The sequence below is a fragment of the Temnothorax longispinosus genome, chromosome 10, assembly GCF_030848805.1.
Source record: "Temnothorax longispinosus isolate EJ_2023e chromosome 10, Tlon_JGU_v1, whole genome shotgun sequence".
In the NCBI taxonomy this organism is placed as follows: domain Eukaryota; kingdom Metazoa; phylum Arthropoda; class Insecta; order Hymenoptera; family Formicidae; genus Temnothorax; species Temnothorax longispinosus.
The window spans coordinates 4,001,142-4,022,966 of record NC_092367.1 but is presented as its reverse complement, the minus strand read 5'-3'; the positions used below and the strand labels follow the sequence as shown (position 1 = coordinate 4,022,966).

The 21,825-nt window shown below is 45.8% G+C and overlaps 1 long non-coding RNA gene across 1 annotated transcript in view; it reads right to left on the bottom strand.

The window, feature by feature from the left end:
• Window positions 1-21,825, bottom strand: part of LOC139820496 (uncharacterized) — a 61,560-nt gene that overhangs the window by 29,336 nt on the left and 10,399 nt on the right. The gene's annotated exons all lie outside the window — the stretch shown is intronic.

The window sequence follows — 21,825 nt, the reverse complement described above, 5'->3', positions numbered from 1 at the left end:
TTTGTTGAATTTTCGGTTAATCGTTTCGAACTCTTCCCTTGGGAAGACGTTGATAAATGATGTACTTTGAATATTCTACATCTTTTATATTTCGCTTGGGACGAAACTAAGAAACACTTGATTGACAGGCGTGTCATCACTCTATGCTTTATTTTTTTTCTAACGTAAATCTTATTTTATTATCTATTTACCTTTTTTTTGTTGATTTTAAAATATCATACCATTTTCAATGACACTCAAATAATAAAAAGTCTATCCAAACTGCGAACCAAGCCAGATGACCATGAGTTTCACGGATACACGGTGCATCACGAACGTTTCGTCCCGTAATGGAGGAACCACTGGTGGCAAGAGGCTATCGTACAGACGGACGGACACAACGCGGAGAACCAGTTCTCTCATTTCATTGCGTTCGTTGTCCGATAATGACGCATAGCGTGGCGGAGCTGCGTGCGGCATAACGCGCGTGTGAAAGCACCGCGACGCAAACGCAACGCGCAAGAACAAACACTCTACACGAAAGTGTTCCTCCGCATGTCCTCCCACGTGAACCCTGAATATAAGATCGAGAGAGAATTATCCCGGTCCGCGCAGATACCGCGGCCGCTAATTTACGGCAATCACCGGGATTTTCGCAGACGGGAGGGCACGAAGATGGCGAGCCTAACGAGTGCCGCGCGGCGTGTTCGACAGGCGAGAGGCTCGTTACGCGATTACCGACATTTTTCGTAACATCGAATTTATATTTGTGTTCTGGTCGAGGCGTCGTTTATATAAGTATTCCTCCGTTTTCTTATTCATTTATATCGCGTGTAATAATCGCGACAGTTTAGAATGTAAATACACGTGAATAATTCTGTGCCACGAAAATGGAAAAAAAGAAGATAAACAGATATAAATACTGACAAAGAACGATTGTTAAAGTGGAAGGATATTTTTTATTACGTTACGAATTTTATAGAGAAATAATACGTTCCTACTTGATCTACAATTTCTTCGCCAATAAAACGATAGATTTCTCATTTATGATATGAATAATATCAAACTTCGATACTATTTTGATTTAATTGGATGCATAAAAAAAAATTTGTCGCCATCGAGTTAAAATCAAGAACACATGAACGGGTTATTTAATATTGAGCTGATTAATCATTGGGATCTATGTTGTCTACTATAATGTACATGCAGATGTTATATTTGGCGTCCTAAGGAAAAGATAAAACTTTATCGTAGCCATTTGAATACTGATTAAATTAAGTTAATGGATGAAATCACTTCAACTTCATTAAAGAAAACAAATTATATTCTTACATCAGACATTTTCCAGGACACCCTGTATAGGCACGCGCGCGCGTGGAAAGATGTAAGGATACTCTTAACTCGCGCGAGAGATATACGGCGATGCTGTGTGTTGCTCGAGTAATTAGCAAACGCTTCGTCTGGGTAGATGTTAATAGATGCGTCTAATATGGCTATAAATCAGTGAGATAATGTTAACGGCCGAGAATTACTGAAGTTGCGCTGAAAATAAAGAAACGTTGCGGTGGTAATCAGTTACCAACATTATCCAGCGTATCAACGAGATACTCATTAATTTGCCTCATCAATTTAAAAACGCGCAACGTCAAGCTTTCATTATATATGATACCTCATCGATTTGATGTTGATCATGCGTCGGGTATCGCAAATAATATTCTTAACGACGAACTCATTTCAATCGCGAAATCGTGTAGAACAATAGGTAGGTTGTGCAACAAACTGTGAGAATAAATTCGACATTACGTCGAGATGTGACATTGTACAAAGCAGCGTGAGGACAATATATGTATATAAGACAAGACAGGTCAGATAAGTACGTAAAGCGATCGAAATCGCCGATAGGGAAAGGAATTGTTGCATTAGATACGACATTGCATGAAATAACAGCAAGTGTGGAAATATAAACGTTTCTCTATCGGTCAGCTGGCGATCGTGAATTTGAAAATTTGACACATTTATGCACGTGGCTCGCGCTACGCCGAAGTACTCACGATGACTTCATTCGCGCCAATCGTAACGTAATTCAGAGTTGCAATTGCGTGGCGAGCAAAGCGAACGCCTTCAACCGCCGTTGTCGGCGGTCGAGTCTTTATATCGCAACCGCGGGAACATCGATTGGACCAGAAACAAGGGAAAAAAGGAAGGATTCAGCTACGTGAGCAGATCCGATATTTCCGATACTCGGCGGCCGTAACTCGCAACCGATCGATCCAATATAATTGAGCTTGAGAGAGAGAAAATACTAGCTATCTTCAGAAATTACTACCATATAATGATTGATAATGCGAGAGAACAATCCATGGCAGATTGTCTGCGAATCGTAATCGTTATAGTTTTCATATTGCGAAGAGCTGCCTTATTTACGTCGAGGCACGTGAAAGTCAGCTCGGTCTCGGAGGTTAATCCAATTCTAAAACCTGCTACCTCGCAGAGTGAACGGTACTGCCATGTAATGATTAATAATGAGATGAGACACACACGCAACATGAGGGATAAAGCCGGATCGTCGGCAACTTCTCAATTACTTTCAGGTGTACGTACGATCGTAAATTTTTTGATTATGAAGAACAGCGTGATGTATATAAAAGAAGATTTCCAGAAACCTGTTATCCAAATGAAGTCGATTCTTTTCTTGATCACGCTATTGCTAATAATCTCAAGATTAATTTCAACATTATCGATTATTATTATCAAGGCAAAAATTGACAGTTACACTGTTTCCTGTGAAATGATAAAATTACACTTATATCGGAGAAATTTATGAAAGTTGACGTTAGGTTGATGTTTCCAGAAGAGACGTACTGTGTTTTCAGGGCGACAAAGAGCGCCGAGCCGATCCTGAAGAAGCGCGACGGGTTGTTTGCTCTCGCTCGGATTTTACGGCTCCGACAGGCCAGGCCGGACAATTACTGGTTGTTAAACTCTGCGCCGGCGAGGCGATCGCAAAAGTCAGCGACCATGCCGGGACCACCGGCAGCTGTAACCGCGCTGCTCTTGCGAATCTTATAGTATCACTCGCGTTTTGTCGGCCACGCTTTTGTCTCTCATTAACGAAATTATTAATAAAAAAAAAAAGATCGCAAAGATGTAGGCAAAAAATGCCAACGGAGGAAACGCGTTGTAGACGCACCGATCTTCTTCGAGGCCCGCTGAATGTTTCTCCGTCAAGTATTAACGAGGGGTGGTTAGTCTGAAAAGACGGACGTGCAGATCCCGCTGGCTAAGATTCCTGCGTTTCACTACGTTGCGGCGCACGTTCATGAGCCGCGGAAAGAAACGATGAAGAAATTACGCATGGGATGTGCGATGCGGATCTCTTAATTCTGACGAGACAGGCGCGTACGCCACCCTCCGCCCCCTCCGCTCGAGTCGTCCTCTATACGATCGGACGAAGCATGCTCATGTCCGACGGACAACCCGCAATTATCTTTACTAAACTAGAGATCCTCTACGTGATTACACGGTTACTCTGGTTACAGTTTCGCGGACGCGGATCCCTCATCCTCCCGATCGAATACACATCTCTCGCAACTTGTAACTCTCTTTGAATACCAAGCACGATCGATGAAGCAAGAAGGAACGCGCCATCCCTTGAATTTACCTCGGTTTATCTTCATTTAATGCTATATTTCTAGATAGTTTATGACTTGTAGTGATGGACTCGAAATACGTCAATCACTTTGAATATATGACAAAATTTTTGTATCAATTTGAATATATTATTCAAAACTAAAATATTATTTAATAAATATTAATTCTGAAAGTCTTGAAGATCTCGGAGATTGACTATTATTAAATTGGCACGATATGATTAATGTTGCATAAGTCAACACGTCCACGTTAATTTTTTACAAATTCAAGGTTTCAATAATTTTTAATTTTGAATAATATCTAAAGTAATTCTGAAGTAATCTTTATATGATTAAAACGTTAAAAATTTTCAAAAAAAGATTTAAACGCGTGTCGCACGACCTGCAATAACTGATTTATAATAAAACAACAGGAACGATCAGTAATCAAACGTACGTCCTCAACATCCTGTTGATTCCTCAAACGTACCCCCCTTCACAAATGCAAATAGGGCTATAGAAACAGTGGAAAGAGTTCAACAAGGCGTTAAAAGATCAAACATACGTGTTCCTACTGGGCTTCTCTTTCTCTGTTTCTCCGTCTTTCATTTTTTTCAATGATTTAACTGGTCCTTAACAAAAAAAGAATGGCACGTGCGACAGCGAACGCGACGTATTCTCGATTAAGCTGTATGCAAACATTCAAGCATTCGCGATCATGCTGTCCGCGACTTAATTTCGTCTCATTGCAGACCAGCCAACCGGAAATCCATTCGATTCGCGGGTATTGTCGAAAGCTCGCCGATATATAGACGAACGGTCGTTTGCGACTTTTGACGAGTCGACAGAATGGGTTCGACGACGCGTTCAAACTACCTGCGACACCTCGAACTCCTCGCCATTGTTTCTGCGCTCTTGTAAATAATGGCGCGAGCCGATCGCGGGTAAGACGGGGCGTGTGCCGTCACAAAGCTACCCCGCCTTGACGAGAAAGGGTTGATTGCTATCCAAAGTGGTCTCGAGCCATTAACGAGTGTCCCCACATCTCAAAAAGTGAAGCGAAGGGATCGGTTAATCTGTTCCCTGTTGATTGAATCAATTCAGTTCGTACGGCAGCCAATTGAGAATGCACGCAGTGTTTTCATCCTTCCGATTTCTTCGCTCGAGAAGACTCGCTCAGCGATAAATAAGTGTTTAAAACGTTATTAACATGCGCGTTTAAATATTACTGGTTTAAATTATTTGTTGTAATTCGAATTTACATTTAGTGCCCGTTTTCCTCTCGCTTACATGCCAATAAAAAAAAAGAAATTCTGTTTCTATTAGATTCTATTCTTCTTTTGTTTCATTATGTGCAAGCCTGTTGTAGTGAATGTACGTGTTAGTAAGAGAATTGATTTAATCGAGTCGCTATTTATTTTTTTCCAGAAATTCTATAAATATTTATAAAAGTGTAAGGCAGTATTTATCCATTCTTTCGATTAATTTTTAGCAAAATCGAAAAGAGCAAAAGAGCAACATATAGTGGCACAAGAGAGACAGCTTCTTAATCGAGAGTTGATTATTCAACTTGATAGTGCGGCATTCTCCTCTTTTGCACGAAAAATACGTCTATTCGTCTTTACAAATTTCTATTCTCAACGGAATTGGCTCGTTGGAGCGTAACTGAGTCGATGTGACAGGATCGGCGCGCTTTATCGCGCGACAATATAATTATTTTGTACGGCCACGCGAGCCACACGAGGAAACTGAGGGTACGTGTGAAAGCGTTGCGGAGGAAGTCGGGAATCGAGTCGGAATCCCACAATGACCTGCGGGGGCCCCCCGTTTGTTTGGCAAACAATCGGCGGCTCGATTTGACTGCGGTGAAAACAACGAGCAATAATCAACCGTTCTTTCGCGCAGCCGAGTGGAAAGATGAGGGGCACCTTGACGAGTATACTCCCTTCGATCGAACCTTTTGTTCGGAGCCAATCGGTACCGATTGTTTTACCGATATCACGAATCATCGATCTACGTGCTGACTAATTGGAAATACTTGTTTCGCGGTTATTACAGAGAATATTGATACGTGAATGTGAAAGGAGGTATTTCAAGCCTCGTCGATGAGGCCGTTTATCGCTTAATCATCACCAGAGAACACGACGACTCCTAGACCTAACGCTAACGCCGCACGTTTAACGCCAATAACCCCCACGCGCGCGAGCGAGCGCGAGCGCGCGCGCGTAATTCTATCTCGTCTCGTCTCTTCATCTTCCTTCCTCTTTCGCTCCTGCCGACAATGCGCCAGTCGCTATAAATACATACGTACGCGCGGGCGCGCGCGAGCGAGCGCGAATACATCGCGACTGTCGCCACGTGTGAAGCAGAGCTTCGACGGTCTCTTTCGCTCCGTTCGTTCTCGCTCTCTCCCGACATCTCATGGGTTTCTTTCTGTTTGGCCTTCGTCTTCGTTCCTCTAGCCTTTGCTCCACGTCTTCTCGCGCGAGACCCGGGAGGAATATTCCCGGTCGACATTTTTCTCGTAGGAATGCGGAGTCGTTACGTTCGCGAGGCGTTACGATCGAAACGCCCGAGATGTTCTGTACCGGTTCCACACATGCGAACCTGGAAGATTCTTCCGTCGGGAATTCGAGATCGCCTCGCATCATTTCGCGAAGTCGGAGTCTCGAAGGTTTGCTAATAAGGCTTAACACGCTGACGATCCTCCCGTTTATTCAGGACTGAAACGTGCCATGGATGGCTAAACTCAAGTCTCGATGTGGTGTCAGATTTAGAAAAGTCTCCCTCTAATTAATTCTAAAACCGAGAAGGGAGAGCTGCGTCAGAACGTGAATTTCACTCGCGAAAAGGACGCAAACGTACACGCGCATTCTGTGATAAAAATGTTAGAAAGAAGAGGGAAAAGAAAAATGCCGTCGAGACAGCAAGGTTACAATTTTTTGTCCATGGTCTCAGTGCTATAATAGACATCATGCGGTGCCCTATTCGAGCTACCGATTCGGCAGGCCTTCCACGAAGGGCTACGACCGAAAAAGGTTCGCGGCATGAATTAAAGACGGCTTCTGGGTAAGTAGATACAATAGATTCCACTACCAGGCCTCGTTATCGGCTTCATTTATGTCTTCCATCTATCTCCCTGAGATCTATCTATTTCACGCACTCTCATATTTTCTCTGTACAGTATTTATGCAATCATTGGTCTACTTTAACCATTAAATCGCCTCAATATCTTGCGATTCTCTCTGAAAATCAGTTCTGTAAAATGTCATGAGGTTTTTACAATCTTGAGCTTGGGCCGTCTTAGATGGCTTAGAGTAGGAATGGAGAGCGAATTGCTTTCGTTTTGATAGTTAACATGGTTAACTGGAAGCTATAGTATATAGTAAACGATATAGTTTCACTTCTGAGCAGATGCGTTAGCTAATTCTTCTTTAGGACCTGTGAACATCACAGACGCGTCATCCTGGTCCTTCTCGAAGACCCCTCGGGACGAATACTCGGGCACGAGGATACCCGAAGTAACACGAACGCAATCATGAAGACGAAAGCATACGCATGCGCACACCCGCGCTGGAGGACTCCGTCGTCGGAGCAGACATCTCTTTGTTACGGGGTCCAGTTCTTTCCTCGTCGTAGGAAAGGCTTCGAGTCAGATTCGAACCTAGTCCATCTTACTAACACTTGGGACATCTTCCAAAGGACAAAATTTTTTCTACCGTCATCTTAAAAAAAATATACTAAGAACAAAGCATAAATTACTTTCTGGACAGGCCCAACTCCTATGTTTCTTCATTATCTATTCTTTCCCAGACCATCTTCTCGACTTTTTATTTTGTATAATAAAAATAAGGATTCTCGCGAGCTTTTCATTAGCGAGGAATATGATAATTTTGCTCGTAATTCTAAGTCTCCACAAAGATAGCAGCCGTTGATCGCGTGGAGATCGGATCGTAATCGTTGCTACCGGAACACGAACGCAGGAACGAACGGCCGGTAGGTCGGGCCGACAGGAACGTGTACGCTAGTTAGTTAGTCGCGCTCGTGTTAGTAGCCGCAGGTAGGCCCATCTCCACGGGTGCAGAACCGCGCGCGGATATACGGAGAATATAGGGCCCGACTGAGGGAGATACATATTTGTTACGGGACGATGTCGCTCCTCGGCGCGGACGTGATTCGCCTTCGCGATTCGAATAAAGACCTCCGCCTGGGTGACTTCGTTTCCAGGGTGAAGCTCGCCTGGAATCGCGAACATGTCTCCAATAGGAAGACGGCGATTGACGGTTTCGAATGCATCCAGCATTCAATCCTTGTATTCTTTTTTTCTCTTTCCTCTTTTTTTTCTCTCGATCGCGTGTCTCGACTCGGTAACTACTCGATAACGTTCCACGGAATAGCGGTATATGTTTTCACTAATTGCATAAAAACGCAACTTTCTCGACCCATCGAAATGTTAATGCAGTTAGAAATGTTTTAGACACAGTTAACGTTATGTAAAATTCCATTTTTGAAATTATTAATTTTTTAAATAAGTTTTTAGTAGTTACAATCAGCAGGAACTGTATAGATCGTATTCGCTTGTATCACTGTCTACGATATAATTGTTTTCGAGTTGGTTTCACGTTAACACGATTGGCTTTCGTAACAGAGATAAGGTCGTTCGAAGAAAATTTCGTTTTCGGGGTGGGGCTCGTTAAGAATGGGAAGTACGGCTTCAACAACTACCAATCTTGTCGATTGTCCAAGTCTCTTTAGACACTTCTGTCAATCAGGATTTAATTGAAATTCTGGTAAACGAGATCCCACCGTCCCGATGTGAGCACGAACTCGAATGTCGACGACGTTTCCCCGATTCGACGTGTACTAATTAAGCCTCGCATTACCGACGCATTGTGCGCTGCACGAACGAACTAATTAACGATGAAAAAAGACGTTGCGCGTGCGCCCGATGCATGCCTCGAATTTATTTACTCGCGTCAAATGATTTAATTACAAGGTGCGGGTATAGCGGGATTATAGCGCGAGAGACCGCTGAGTATAATTCGTCGGAGATTGCATCGAAGAGCGGATCGTAAGTTCTCGGTTAAGTGAAATCTGGGAATCCCCGACGGGGATAACGGCGCCCCATCTTGAAACTTGCGCCACCGATCGCGCATCGATCGCTACCCGCGCCGCGCACGGCGGTAATTACTCCGTAGGGAATTTCGTAATCTCCGCCACGCGCTTAATCGGTAATTAAAGCTTAAACACGCAGCCGCCGCTGTGCCCCTGCCACGTCCCCTCTTCTGTCTTCTGCCTCCCCCGTCTCACGACGTTCCATTCGCTCTCTCTTTCTCTCTCACTCTCTCGGTTTTGTATTCTTGGCATTACAGTATGTTTTTTTTTTCACGATCTTCACTAGGGCACTCATTAGGGGAAGACTGGCGGGGCGAGGGGGAGTCCTGGTCGGTTCGTAATTAGTGGCACTAACGAGGGACGCGTTTCTTGCGACGCGTGTACGCGCACCAATGTGCAAGACCGGTATATTGCCCACGAGAATCAATTTTCAGTTTTCCTTCTTCTACGGAGAATATTTTTTAGTCTATTGAATTGGAAATTCGATTTAAAAAACAAACCCGAAACTTTTGTCACATTTACCTTCAAAAACTTCAAAATTTTTTAAAATAGTAAATTACTATTAGATTGTTATAACGTTATCTATGATAGTTATATATTTAATAAGTAAATTGGGATGCATCGCGGTTATTTTAAAGAAATAATGAAATGCTGTAATGTAACGTATAGAATTAAGATCCGAAGTCGACCGCGATGCAGTCTCGATCGACCAGCCCGAGAGACCCTCTGCAAGTTTCACCTGTTCTTTTTTTCCCATCTCGAGTGCTATCTCTTTTAAAGGGCCCAACGCACACATAGACGCTCCTAGTCCAACCGGTCCACAGATACAGCCATGCCACCGTGTTCAAGGTGTTCATGGTGTAGCCGAAAAACGCTGTGAGAGTATACGAGGAAGAAGAGATAGAAGGAAGGAGAAACGGAGATAGATATACTTATATAGGAGATATATATGTGTATGTGTATATATATATATATATATACACATATATCTATACGTGTGTGTAGATGTGTATGTATATGCATGAAACAGAGACGAGACACTGGTATAGCAGAATTATTTATGATGCCTGATAGAGACGCGGTTCCGAGGCAATGTTGTCTAAGAGGCAGGAGGCTTCACGCACCGGCATTCCTATCTTCCTTCTTGTGCTCTCCCATTCTTTCCCTCTTTCGCTGCCTCTTCGTCTGCTCTTCTCACTACTCGCCAACTTCATCCTCCTGCGCACTCGTCAACTTTCACATCTCTATAGCTTGAATCGGCTTAATGACGAACAGGCTCGACGCGAAATGCGAATTGTGTATCGCGTGTTATTGTAAGCACGATTCTAGACGTGCGTCATTCAGAGGAGCCCTTGTAGATTCCGTATTGTGACATAGAAAAAATAAGCTAGCAAATAGAAGTAATTTCAACTAGATGTCATCGAAGATATCATTAGGTTTTTTCTTGTACTTTTGCGTACAAAGAGAAGAAGGTAAACTTTCCTTTTACATGTAATTGTGCTTGAAAGTTGACGTACATTCGTAAAAAAAATCTTTTTATCCCAGCTATTTAGCATCGAAGTTTATTGGTAATTTTGATTTTTTTTATCTGTTCGAAATTGCTAATATTGAAGAGAGATTTGTCACTCATAATCTGCTAATTATTATTAAGACATTGGCATAAACATATTTAAAATTTTACGAAGTTTTTTTGATCAACGGACATTTCTTTTCCTTAATTTTCATTTTTGTAAAATTGGTTTGTAAATTTCGTAGCTCAAATTATAATCCAAAATAAATGTGCACATGTATGCAATAGATATACTTGTAGCTGGCTCTTCTCCTTTTAGAGATGGCAACATTATTAGAGAATGTATGATTATTTCGTAAATAGTATGAATCACCTGTCTTAACCCAACTGTACATATGTATCGGCAAACAGGGCGAAAATGAATACAAGAGGATAATGACGGTTAAGCGCGTTTGCCTACGGGAAAGTTATACAGGGTCGATTTTTAACGGTCAAGCTCGTACACGCTATGCTTCGTGTCGAGACGGCGATCTTCTTTTAACGCATCCTTGAACACCTGCTCTTTATCCAAGTAGATTATGTTTCCATAATAACGGAGGATAAGTGAGGAATGATCAACGACAGTTGAAAACATGTTCGCAGGTAGAGCGAAATTTTTTATTATTTTTAAGATAATGATAATCGTCACGTTCGTGCATCATTAATGATTCATATTTTCATTATGCATTTAATGTTACGCGTTACGTTAGAGACCTTGTATTAAGCAGCTGGATTTACGACACGAAATGTATCATGACAATATGGATCAAAACTTTCTAAGTTAACATTATTAATACATATATAATTGTTAAAAGTAATTGTTAAAAATAATGATAAATATAGCGCAAAATACGTATCGTGAAGTTGTAATACTTTTCCTACGTATCGCAATACTCGATGGTTTTTATCATTCGCCCTTGCGCGAAATTCTTCATAAGAAATTTCGTTCCTCTCAACAGAGAGAGAGAGAGAGAGAGGTAGGGGAAACAGCAGTACATCCATCGTACGGCGGGCGAGAGCCCCCGCGCCGCGGTTGCCCCGCGAGCGTAATAACTTAATTACGCGATGCCGCGGCGGGATAACGTTCGGGTGTTAAGCGTGGGGGCCACAGAGGTTAAAGCGGGACCCCCAAAGTTCCCGCTCGCGGGGCCAAGTGGAGGAGGTGGGTGGACGGGGCCACTCCGTACTGTAGATACTACGAGAAACGTGGGCGTCTTGCTCTTTGGCCCGCGGGAAGTTTTTTGTGGGGCGGACAGAGCTGCATTCTCTTATTTATTACCCGGAATATTAAGTTACCCACGTTATACCACGGGGCACCGTAAGGCCCCCATGGATCCTCGTAACTATCACCACCACCACCAGCAGCGGCAGAGCAACAGCAACAACACCGACATCTCGGCTGTGCTCCTCCGCATCGTTCCATTCTTGTCGCTCCTCCCTTCCGGAGAGATCGTGGATGCGGAGGGCACGATACCCCGTAGTGTGCTCTCCGGCTTCACCGACGGGGGTACCGCGGAAAGTTTCGTGGGAGGGTAGGCACGGAGAGGCTATCGCGGATCGGGGATCTAAATTGATTTTAGATCTCGGAACTCGATTGGTGCCCGCTACGAGTAACGCGGTGTTAATTAAGAGAGACCGCACTGCCGTCTCAATACAGGTGGAGCCTCGCATTACGAAATTACGACTTGCTTATCCCTGCCACTGGTGTTTTCCGTCGGTGCATTTATCACGCGAAATCTAACATACCAAAGACTGAGGCAACATTTCTCGTTTTTCGTTTAAAATTAAAAATCGGAATATCAGCTGTCAAATTGTAATCAAATTTTTTATAGAGATGTATAATTTCGCGTAAGAAGTCGATTTTTCTTTTAAGAATGGCACGTGATCGCGGTTAACCGCAAGTTCTGTCGGCCAAAAAATAAACAGCAAGGCTGCGGAGCGAGGTGCATAATCGAATCGACGACTTGTCACGACCACGATGGAGACAATGTAAAATTTAAAGAGAGACGGGCGGCGGTAAAAGATGCAGGTGGAGGAAGAGAGCGATGGAGAGCAAGGAGACGAGATGAAACTGTGCTTTTTGCGTGCATACAGCGCGGCTCACGATGTGGCGCGGTGCGGCAAGACAGGGCCAGGTATACTATACTCGCGCTAAGGTCGGAATACGAAACAAAAAGAAAAGAAAAAAAAAGAGGGGAAAAAAGAAAGCGGAGGAAGAGAAGCAGGCGAAGGGCCTAGGGTTCGCAGCCTGTTTCGGTCGTTCATAAATCCTCCACCTTAGCTTCGTCCCCCTTCGCCCCCTCTGTTCCTTTCTTCCCTTTCGCGCTTTCGCACACGCTCACATATACGTATGCGTGCGAGTGCGCGCGCGCGCAAATGCAGCTGAACACGCACCACCACAACCGACCTTACTTTCTTATCCAATTTCTTATCCCTCTTTCCTTTCCCCTCCCGTTGTCCGCGTCATTATAGTCCGCAGCCTCTCATTTGTTTCCCTGTCTAAGCTCCCATTCTGCAACGAATAGCGGGGGAAGTCACCCGCACAAAGTCGGATAGAAGCTGGAGAACGAAGGGAAATGCACACTCGGATCGTAGTATGGCGTGCAACGAAACGTGATGCGTAACAATGACATAAAAGTGACACAGAAATAGAGGATTGTACCAAAAAGCGTGAGTAAGTTCAATGAATTTGCATTTGCCTTACCAGACAACACAATGCCCAAAATCGAGATATAAGACGTCTTATATCTCGATTTTGGATATTGTGCTGTTCAGGTTATGTCATTTCGAAAAGACACGTTAACGAAGAAACATTAACGATCGGCTTTGCGAAATGAAGTCTCTTTCAAATGATTGAACGCGTAGATACACCATACCATATCATTCGTATTATATGGCCTATCTTCGCAAACAGTTCGTCGCCGCGCAAATTATCTCGATTGTTTAATACGGAGGTGACTCTTCGGCAGCGAGCTTCTCCGAACGGGCCGCGTGATGAGATAACGAGATAGCGCGTCTCACCCTCGCGATTATACCGTAAATATATCCTATTCCCCATTTATACCGAAGTTGCATGTACCCCACACGCTTATTCAGCGCCGTGCAATTGAGTTGGATGGCGTAATACTCGTATGCGGCGACCACCACCCCTGCTAATTGTAAGCAACGCAGATCCGATCCGCCGTAGCGGCCTCGCGTGCATTTCCGGCGATCCGTCGATCACAATTACATATATCTCGTTGATTCAATTACGGGAATGACTTTACGACGCAGTTTCCAGGTCCCGATACGCCCCTGGTGCCTATTGCGCGGGTTGCACCCGTGCACAAGGTGCCCGGCGGGGCCTCTGGGGCTCGCGTTCACGATACGTATCCGCGATACATCGGAGAAGGTGATACGCGCTCGCGCTCGCACGCGGGTCGTTGTGTTGGTGCGTTTCGTGGTGGAGGGCGGCGGAGGTGGAGGTGTGTCGACAATCAAGATTACGTGGGCGGATACACGCGCGGCCCAGCGCCGGCGGCCTGGCAGCCCTGTGCGCGTTCCCGCTTCTTCTCTCATTCCACCTTACCTTCTCTCTTCTTCCTCCGCGCGTCCCGTCCCATCCCATCCCGTCCCGTCCCGTCTCCGTTCCTCTACCAGCGCGCTCCCGGCCGGACCTGGGCCCTAGGACCCCCTCTGGATCCCCTACCTCGGCTCGATCGCCACCGACGCGTAGCTCGCGTACCCAATCCCCCATTCCCCCGGTTACTATTTACAATTCGCTCGGTATCGCGTGTAAGTGCAAGCATCGAGTGCGCGCATCCTCGCTTCTACACATCGAATCGCGATATCGCGAACCGGCTGGCTGCGATTCAGAATTGACTCGCTTCGCCTTTGAAAGGATGCTCGCTAACGAAAGAGAACATGGTTCGATAAATATTCTAGAAAATATGCACATGACGATTCTCGCCTGAAGCGTTTCGCTAAATGATGAAGCTATGTAAGCATCTCAGACTGATGAGCTTGATTAACTGAATTTAATGAAAAAGAAATTGAGTTTTAATATTTAAGCGCATCAGTCGTCGATATAATATTGGAGTTTTGGAGTGCCATTGTAATGTAATTAAATCGTAAACGTAAGACCGCTGATTAATTTTGAAACTTCTGATTGGAATCTCTATGTCTGTGGGACCGTGGTCAAGCGACACCAAGATCGTCCTGTCCCTTTCCCTCCCTCGTTCCTCCTTCGCGCCCGAAGTGCCCGGACACGTCACGGTGTGTTGGTAGTGGAGAACGCGAGATAAATTCATGAGCGCGATGTCCTCACGACCACGTAGCCAGCCGCTTCGAGCGGCCCGGCCATGTAAATGTAAAGAGGGCTTTGCGAGAAGCGAACGAACGGAGCGCATTTTATTAGCGCGCGAACGGGTAAGGTTCGAGAGGTGGGAAGGTGGAAAAGAGGGAACCTTGTAGGCTCGCGCGCTTTTGGACCGACCCTGCCTCGCGCGAGCACACGCGTGCGATTACAGCGTCGTTTGTATATCTTCTTACGTGTAACGAAATCGAACGGGGTAAAAGAATTTAAGGGAGAGTCGGGTGAGAAAATATATACGTAACGCGAGATCAAACGTCTATGTGTTAAATGTCTACTTGAAGATTCGTATTCTCTAAAAAATGAATATTTCGCGCGCGAAACGCTATCTTCGGATTATATCTTTTACAATTTGCTTCGCGTTACTTTGTCACAACAGTGTGTATGCGTGCGTGTGAGAATCTGTATAATTAGCAGAGTAAAATTCCAATATTATTTTGTCTACTATGAAAATGAAACAGTATCACAAAAATGAACGTGACTTCGCACATTCGAAAATAAGATGTCCCACGCCACAAGCTCAATATTGTAATCGCCCTTCTTCAGCATTGCCGGTGGCAAAGCGTTATAGGCCCGTCATTTATCCCATATTGCGAGCGGAGATTGGAGAGCGAGCGTAATTTCAGGCGGACGGAATGAAGCGTGGCGTCGCGATAAAAAAGGGGTTCTCTGTAGTTTTGTGTCATGTTCGCGCCATGTTGTACATTAGGCGTGGGATATACGTCTCTCGCGCCGAGCCGGCAGTGAAGATGAAGAGAGAGACGGGCAGAGATTCGCAGGTAATTGTACGAGGCAATCACGTGCGCGTTACAGCGTTCTACTTAAAAAGCGTGACAAAACGCAGTAGTTCTTCTAACTCCGCGCGCGGAAGAGAAAGAAAGAGAGGCAGAAAGAGGGAACAAGAGACGCCGGAGCATAACTAAAATCTTCATTACCAAACCGAAAAAATTCCTCCCGACGCATCCATGACACAGAAAAAAAAATCGTGAAAGATGTTTGGAGGGCGATGTGTTTCTCATCGTAATTCAAAAAGGGACAAATTTTTTGGAGTAACGTTTGGAAACACGTGTGTAAAACAAGTACCGCCTTGAGCTTCTTCGTGTCGATAAACGTCCTTCGATTCCCCGTCAATAGAGTCATTAGTCACGGCTCTCGGTGTACCCACCATATTCGTCTACCTGCGGCCCTCTACGGATGCCGATCTTTCCTGCCTGTGCGATGAATGCATTCCATGCGGCACTCGTTTTAAAGCTTGTTTACTTTAAACCCTACTTCGTTAGAAGTTTTATCTTTTTCGAAAACAATTCCTATTTTTCGAAAATCATTGAACAAATATTGTGACCAATACACGTTAATATGTATACCTAGTATGAATGTATATATATCCTAAAATATATGTCCTAGTAATTTTACACATCATTCTATACAATTATTATTATTTAACGAGACGCATTCTATATACATTCTATATATATATCATAAAATATATTTTATATGTAGAGATGCATTGTTTTTAAAAATGCATTTAATTTTTTTAATTTTAGATTTTATATTCAAAAATGATTTCAATAGGTACTCGATATTAAATAATTAGCCTTTGGGAAAATGTCTATAAATGAAAGTTTCATTCCGAAAATATCGATATTCGACAAGACAGGTGAAACGGTTTTCCAGCGTTAAAGAGTCACAATGATGAATAATGCAAGTTGCAGCGCGTAACATTTTTGTGCACGAATTACTTCGTTAGTGGCGCCTCTTAGTTTTTTCTTAGTCGGTCTTTCCTTTGCCCGCGTGTAGTTTTTCGAGCATCCGCAATATCTACATTCCCACCCTCTTGCTGCGTCGATTTCTGCCTAGCGTGGTGTTGCTTTCGCCATCGCGCAGGCTACTCCGGCCCGGTGGAGCTTGGATCGAGCACCCTGCCCCCCCCGCTCCTCTCCCCAGCGGGTCCGCTCCCGTCTTTCGCCCCCCCCCCGGCCCCCCCCCAACGCGCCGTACCGTTGCATCGGGTCTGTCTCCGGCGCCCCCCCACATACGGCTTCTCGCAGTCCCGTCTGTCCGCGCCCCCCCCGTCCCCTAATCTGGTCCTCCGTCTCCTAGTTCTCCTTTCACATCAGCTGTCAAACGGCAGCCCCCTTGTCCCGCAGCTTACTCTCTACAAGTCATGAGCCTTATCTATTTACGTGCATTCTCAGTCCTCAGTGTGCTTGCTCTCCACGATCCCCCGCCTTCCGGCTTGGTGCCCTATCCCCCTCCCGCGTCTTCTTTCCCTCGTGCGTCCGTTTCCCGGCCCCCCTTTCCTCCCCTCCCCACAATAACCCCACACCCCCACATCCGCATCCACATCCCAAACACACCCCACGCGGTCGGCCGGCCTTCCTTTCTCCTGGCAGCCACGCCTGTACCTACAATCTAAGAACACCCTCCTTAGCCCACACCTAAACCCCGCACCCATATCCTGACCGCGGTGCTAATCGCCCAGCCTGCCTCCTCGCCCATCCCTTCCCGCGCGCACAAACCTACCCCGACGTCAACGGCACCCCCGGTCTGTCTCCTCCAGCGGCCTATCTCGCGGACGCCTCTCGGAACTCCCATGAATTCCCGACACGTATCGCACGCCAGAAACGGCGCGCTCCAGCCGCGTTGAACGCCCACCCACCTCAGACCAGCATCAACATCACACCCCTCCTACAAGCAAGAAGACTATATCAGACATATAGGAGCCCGCATCTAACGAAAAACAAAGGAGAGTCCTAATGCAGCGAAGGCGGGCGACGCTGCGCCGATCGATCTCGCGGCGGCACCGGCGAGACGGACGACGTTTTCGCACATATCAGATGACCGGCGACAACCGATCAAGACAGCCGTGTAAAATCAAACTGCGACTAACAGAGGCGGCCTGCGATCGTAATACGCTGTTCCTCGCTCGTCGCCGTTCGAACTCGATTTTGAAACTGAAGCAGAGCACCCGCACCCGATTACTCGACGACCGCATCGTCTAACTCCACTACCTTGAGAAAGAAAAACCACAGAACGAGAAGAAATTGATAACCACGCCGAAGTATCTACCACTCGCACTCATTCTCGTCCTCCGCTGTTATTGCGCGTGTTACTATTTCGTTCCAGACCGCGTATATAATGGGATATAAAAGCAGGTTGTGTTGTACACTAGTTGATTAAACAATCGAAGAAAATCTTTTGTAGTATTTTGCGTATACAAGTGATCCTCCGCCCTGTACGAAAATTCGTGCTTGGGACTCGTCGACCCTAGTCGCCCAGAGGGAAGTAAACTTAGAAAAAGAAAACACTCCTCGCATGAGGACCCAGAACAAAGCGCACAGCACATACAAACAACAAAACACCAGTAACAAGAAAATTAATTCTGCAAACAACTACAAACACGCCAAGACAAAACACAACAGCGGCGTAAGCGCCAGGCGCAGAACTATATCTGCGTGTCCATCGAAAATAATTCCAGCCTTTAAGCTCCGCGACGTTTCACGACTTTTCGTAGTAGGGGCTTAAGACGTTCACTACGGTGTCCAAGTCGCCGACACTCTCAGTCGAGAAAACGCGATCCTGGCTTCGCGCCAGGATCGCGACCATAGATCACCCCGCGAAGAGTGTGCAGAGTTGTGAAAAATTATCTCGAGCTCGGCACGGAGCTTCACAAACAAAACAGTACCATGCACTGGCAAAGCAAGACGAAAAACAATGAAAATAGACAAACTCCGCCCCCGCGCAACGGAAATGGACGGGAAATGGCATTTGTTTAGTTCCTCTTCTCGTCCCAGCATCCCAAAACGGCATTTTCACCACTAAATTGCCAGGGCGATAACTCATAATCGTCGCGTTCGCAGGGATAAATATTAAAAACCTGGGTGGATGAATATTTAAAAAATGATAAATCCCTTCCAGTGTCTACTGTCCTTCAGTCTGATCTCCATCGGGCTTTCGATCTCTTCGTTTTCCCGGTCGCGTTTGAGAGCGCGTTGCCACACTTACGCCGCCGGCACCACCTACCAACGCACATCTTCGCGCCACCCACCCCAAATGACGTTTCTCTCAACCCCCATTCTAACCTCTCAGAACATCTCGTCCTCGTATAACACACCGCGTTCAGCAAAACGGCACAGCGCTCAATATTCTAACTTGCGAACTTCGTAAATTACAATCCGCCCTTTCAACGTCTTCTGCACCAAGCCCGCACCCGTGGTACTTTCCACCACAAAACGTAAGGAAAGCATACCACAATGCGTCACGTAATCCCGATCAATAAATCCGAGGCTTCCGGTTCGGCTTCCTTGAGGTCCTCCCGCTTTGCTCCCTTCCCCTTCTCCGCACACGACCCCATTTTATTCACAGACCCGAATACCCCGGTTCTGTTCCGGCCCCTTCTCCGGAGTCTTTACCCCGCTTCACGCCTCTCCGCTGTTCCCGAGCGGGCCTGCCGTTTGAGGGGCTCTCTTTCGCCTTCCCCCTCGCAAGGCTGCTCCGGCCTTGGTCCGTGTTCCGCGCTTTTTCCCCCTGTCCGGCTCGCCCCTCCGGTCCCACCGCTTCCTTTCAGATGCAGTTGTAATGTCGAAACCGACCAACAAACAACAACCAGCGTAACACAACCACACTCGCAACAAAAGACCTTTCCTTTTTCCCCCCGTGCGGGCCCCCGGGCCACCGGGACGATGTTCGGGCCCGCTTCGTCGCCTCCTTACCCACGCGTCCCGGTACTGCGCTGGCACCCTCCCGTCGTCCCCCAAGACTTCCAGACAGCCACATAGCACAATCCACCTCTTTCTGCCTCCCCGAGCTATCAAAACGGCCCAACGCGCCCCCCCAGAGCGGTCGTATGACCCCCGGCACGCAACCACTCCCCTGCCTTCCTCGCACGCCCCCGCCCTTTCCCCGCTTCCTTCTGCCCCTTGCGCCCAACCAACTGGCGTTGTTGTCCGCGGCTTCGCCCGGCGTTTGCCGCGCCCGAGTCCGGGCCCTCCCCTCCTGCCCTCCCCCCTGGCGTTCCTCCAAAAAGCTGTTGCTTTCGCCCCCCCCCCTCCCGCCCCTGGCCGTCCGCGCCCTCGCCCGCCGCTGGCTGGCGCTCTTTCCTTCGTGGGTCGCCCGCGCCGAGCCCCGGCCCCGGCTGGTACAGCCACTTCCAACCCCCGCCCAAGCACACTCCCTGGCCAAAAAGTTAAGGCAGGGCTGGGTGCTCGTCCGCTCGCTGTGTCGGTTCGGCGTGTCCCAGCGTTCTCTTCTTTTTTCCTTTTTGTTTTTTTTTTTTCGTTTTTCCTTTTTTTCATCTTTTCCACACCCCCAATCTCACTCCCCCTTTTTCTTGATCCTTTTTTCCCCCTGTTTACCACAACCACTTCCTTATTCCACCCAAGTCACCTCATTTCTTCCCCCCTCTCTTCTACCCCCTCCTTTTCTTAAACCCCCTTGTAGACCAACCATAAAAAAATCCCCCTTTTTTTTTCTCCTCTCCTTTGCTTGCACTGGATTTTTCCTCCACCCTTTCCATCTATTCTCCCTTCCATTTTCTTTTTTCTTTCTTTTTATTTCTCATCTTAATTCTTTTTTTCTCCCTCCTTTTTTTTTCTTTCTCCTTTTCTTCTCCCTCTTTATTTCTTTTTTTTTCTTCTCTTTTCTCCCCCTTTGTTTCCCCAAAACACACTATAATAAATCCTTTTCCCAGTATAACCTCCCTTTCTAGTTGTGGAAACAAAAACCCATGTCTATCTGTTGCCTAATAGTATTCTCTTACCATATTCGGCAAAGTAGTAGAAAGGACCTCCCCACCACACAAAAAAGTGCAGACAAAAAGAAAAAAGAAAGAAAGAAAAGAAACAAACCAGAAGCAGACCCACAAAACACGAACCTCGAGTCATCTGGCAGTCAGCAGGATTGGAAATAGACACAGCTCGCTCTTTCTCTCTCTGTCTTCCATTCCTTTCCTTCTCCGTTTCCACTATGAGAACTCTCAATCTCCGTCTCTCTTTCGGCCATTTCTCTCTCGGTGCGAAAAGAAAAAACGGGGAACACGAGTATGCCAAACCCGGCGGAGTCGACGATGTTTTCATTGTAATGGTCCCTCCTGATTCTCTCTTTCAGTCGACTTTTTTACGGGATCCACTATACTAAGCAGCCTGTCAAAGCGTTCTAATTTTTGTTCCGGCGTCGCCGCTTTATTAGAGGAAATTATTAAATCGCTGGGAAAGGATTATTCGTCGCGATCGACTCGATGCTAATATGTTTTCATTATTTTGCATAAGTTGATTAATATTATTGTAATAATCTTAATTATTTAATAATTTGCCATCTTTGGTGTCTGGTTCAAAAGCGCTAGTAGCGTAAAGTGTTTTCGCATCTTTTTCTGCCGTTAGTGGCCACGAGAACGAATGCGGAATTGAGAGATTTCTCGACCTGTCAACGAGTATCGCGACAAATGTTTTAACACGTTCGACCACCAGTGTAAGCGGGCAGCCAACAGGCAGTAATCAAAATCCGTGGACACTGAGCAAAGTCAAACAGCCGACCCGGTTGTCTTTACTCAGCAAACTCGTGGAAGCGCGGAGCCAATATTTAGACAGCGACCGACTCAAACATCGTAATCCGCCTTAAAACGTTGCGACACGCGCCAATCGTTCCCTCCGTCCTTGTTCCGCAGGATGCTATTTACTTTATCATTCGCGACGCACCGTAATCACCGCCGGCTAATTAAACCTTTATATTTGTATTGCGATATTAGGGCTTTTTTCCACACACGGCACTCTTCTTTCCGTTTGACCGCGAGATTCGATTAGCTAAGAAATTTTTCGTTCTCTCGTAATCTCGATGAGAAGCTTCAACCTGTTTTGATTATTATTAAATGTGACGATGTTGATGGGATTCAATGCAAACACGGGCTATCTGGCGTTGATCACGAATTTTCATGGATCAGGACGATGATACGTTTATGAGAAACTTTAAAAAAGAGTAAAAAGTGGTGCTTCAAAGAAAAATACTTTCGAGATTATTTCTTGATGCTTGAAAATTTTCGGAGAATACGATGGACCTTCTCGTGATTTGTATGTTTTAGCATTCAAAAAAACTTATTACTGCAGATAAGTTTGTGCGCACTGATTTGTAAATATACTGGTTTATTGTAATATTTAATATGAAGGATATAAGCGCGTTCTTAACTGGTCTTGAAAGACGCAGCTCTACTC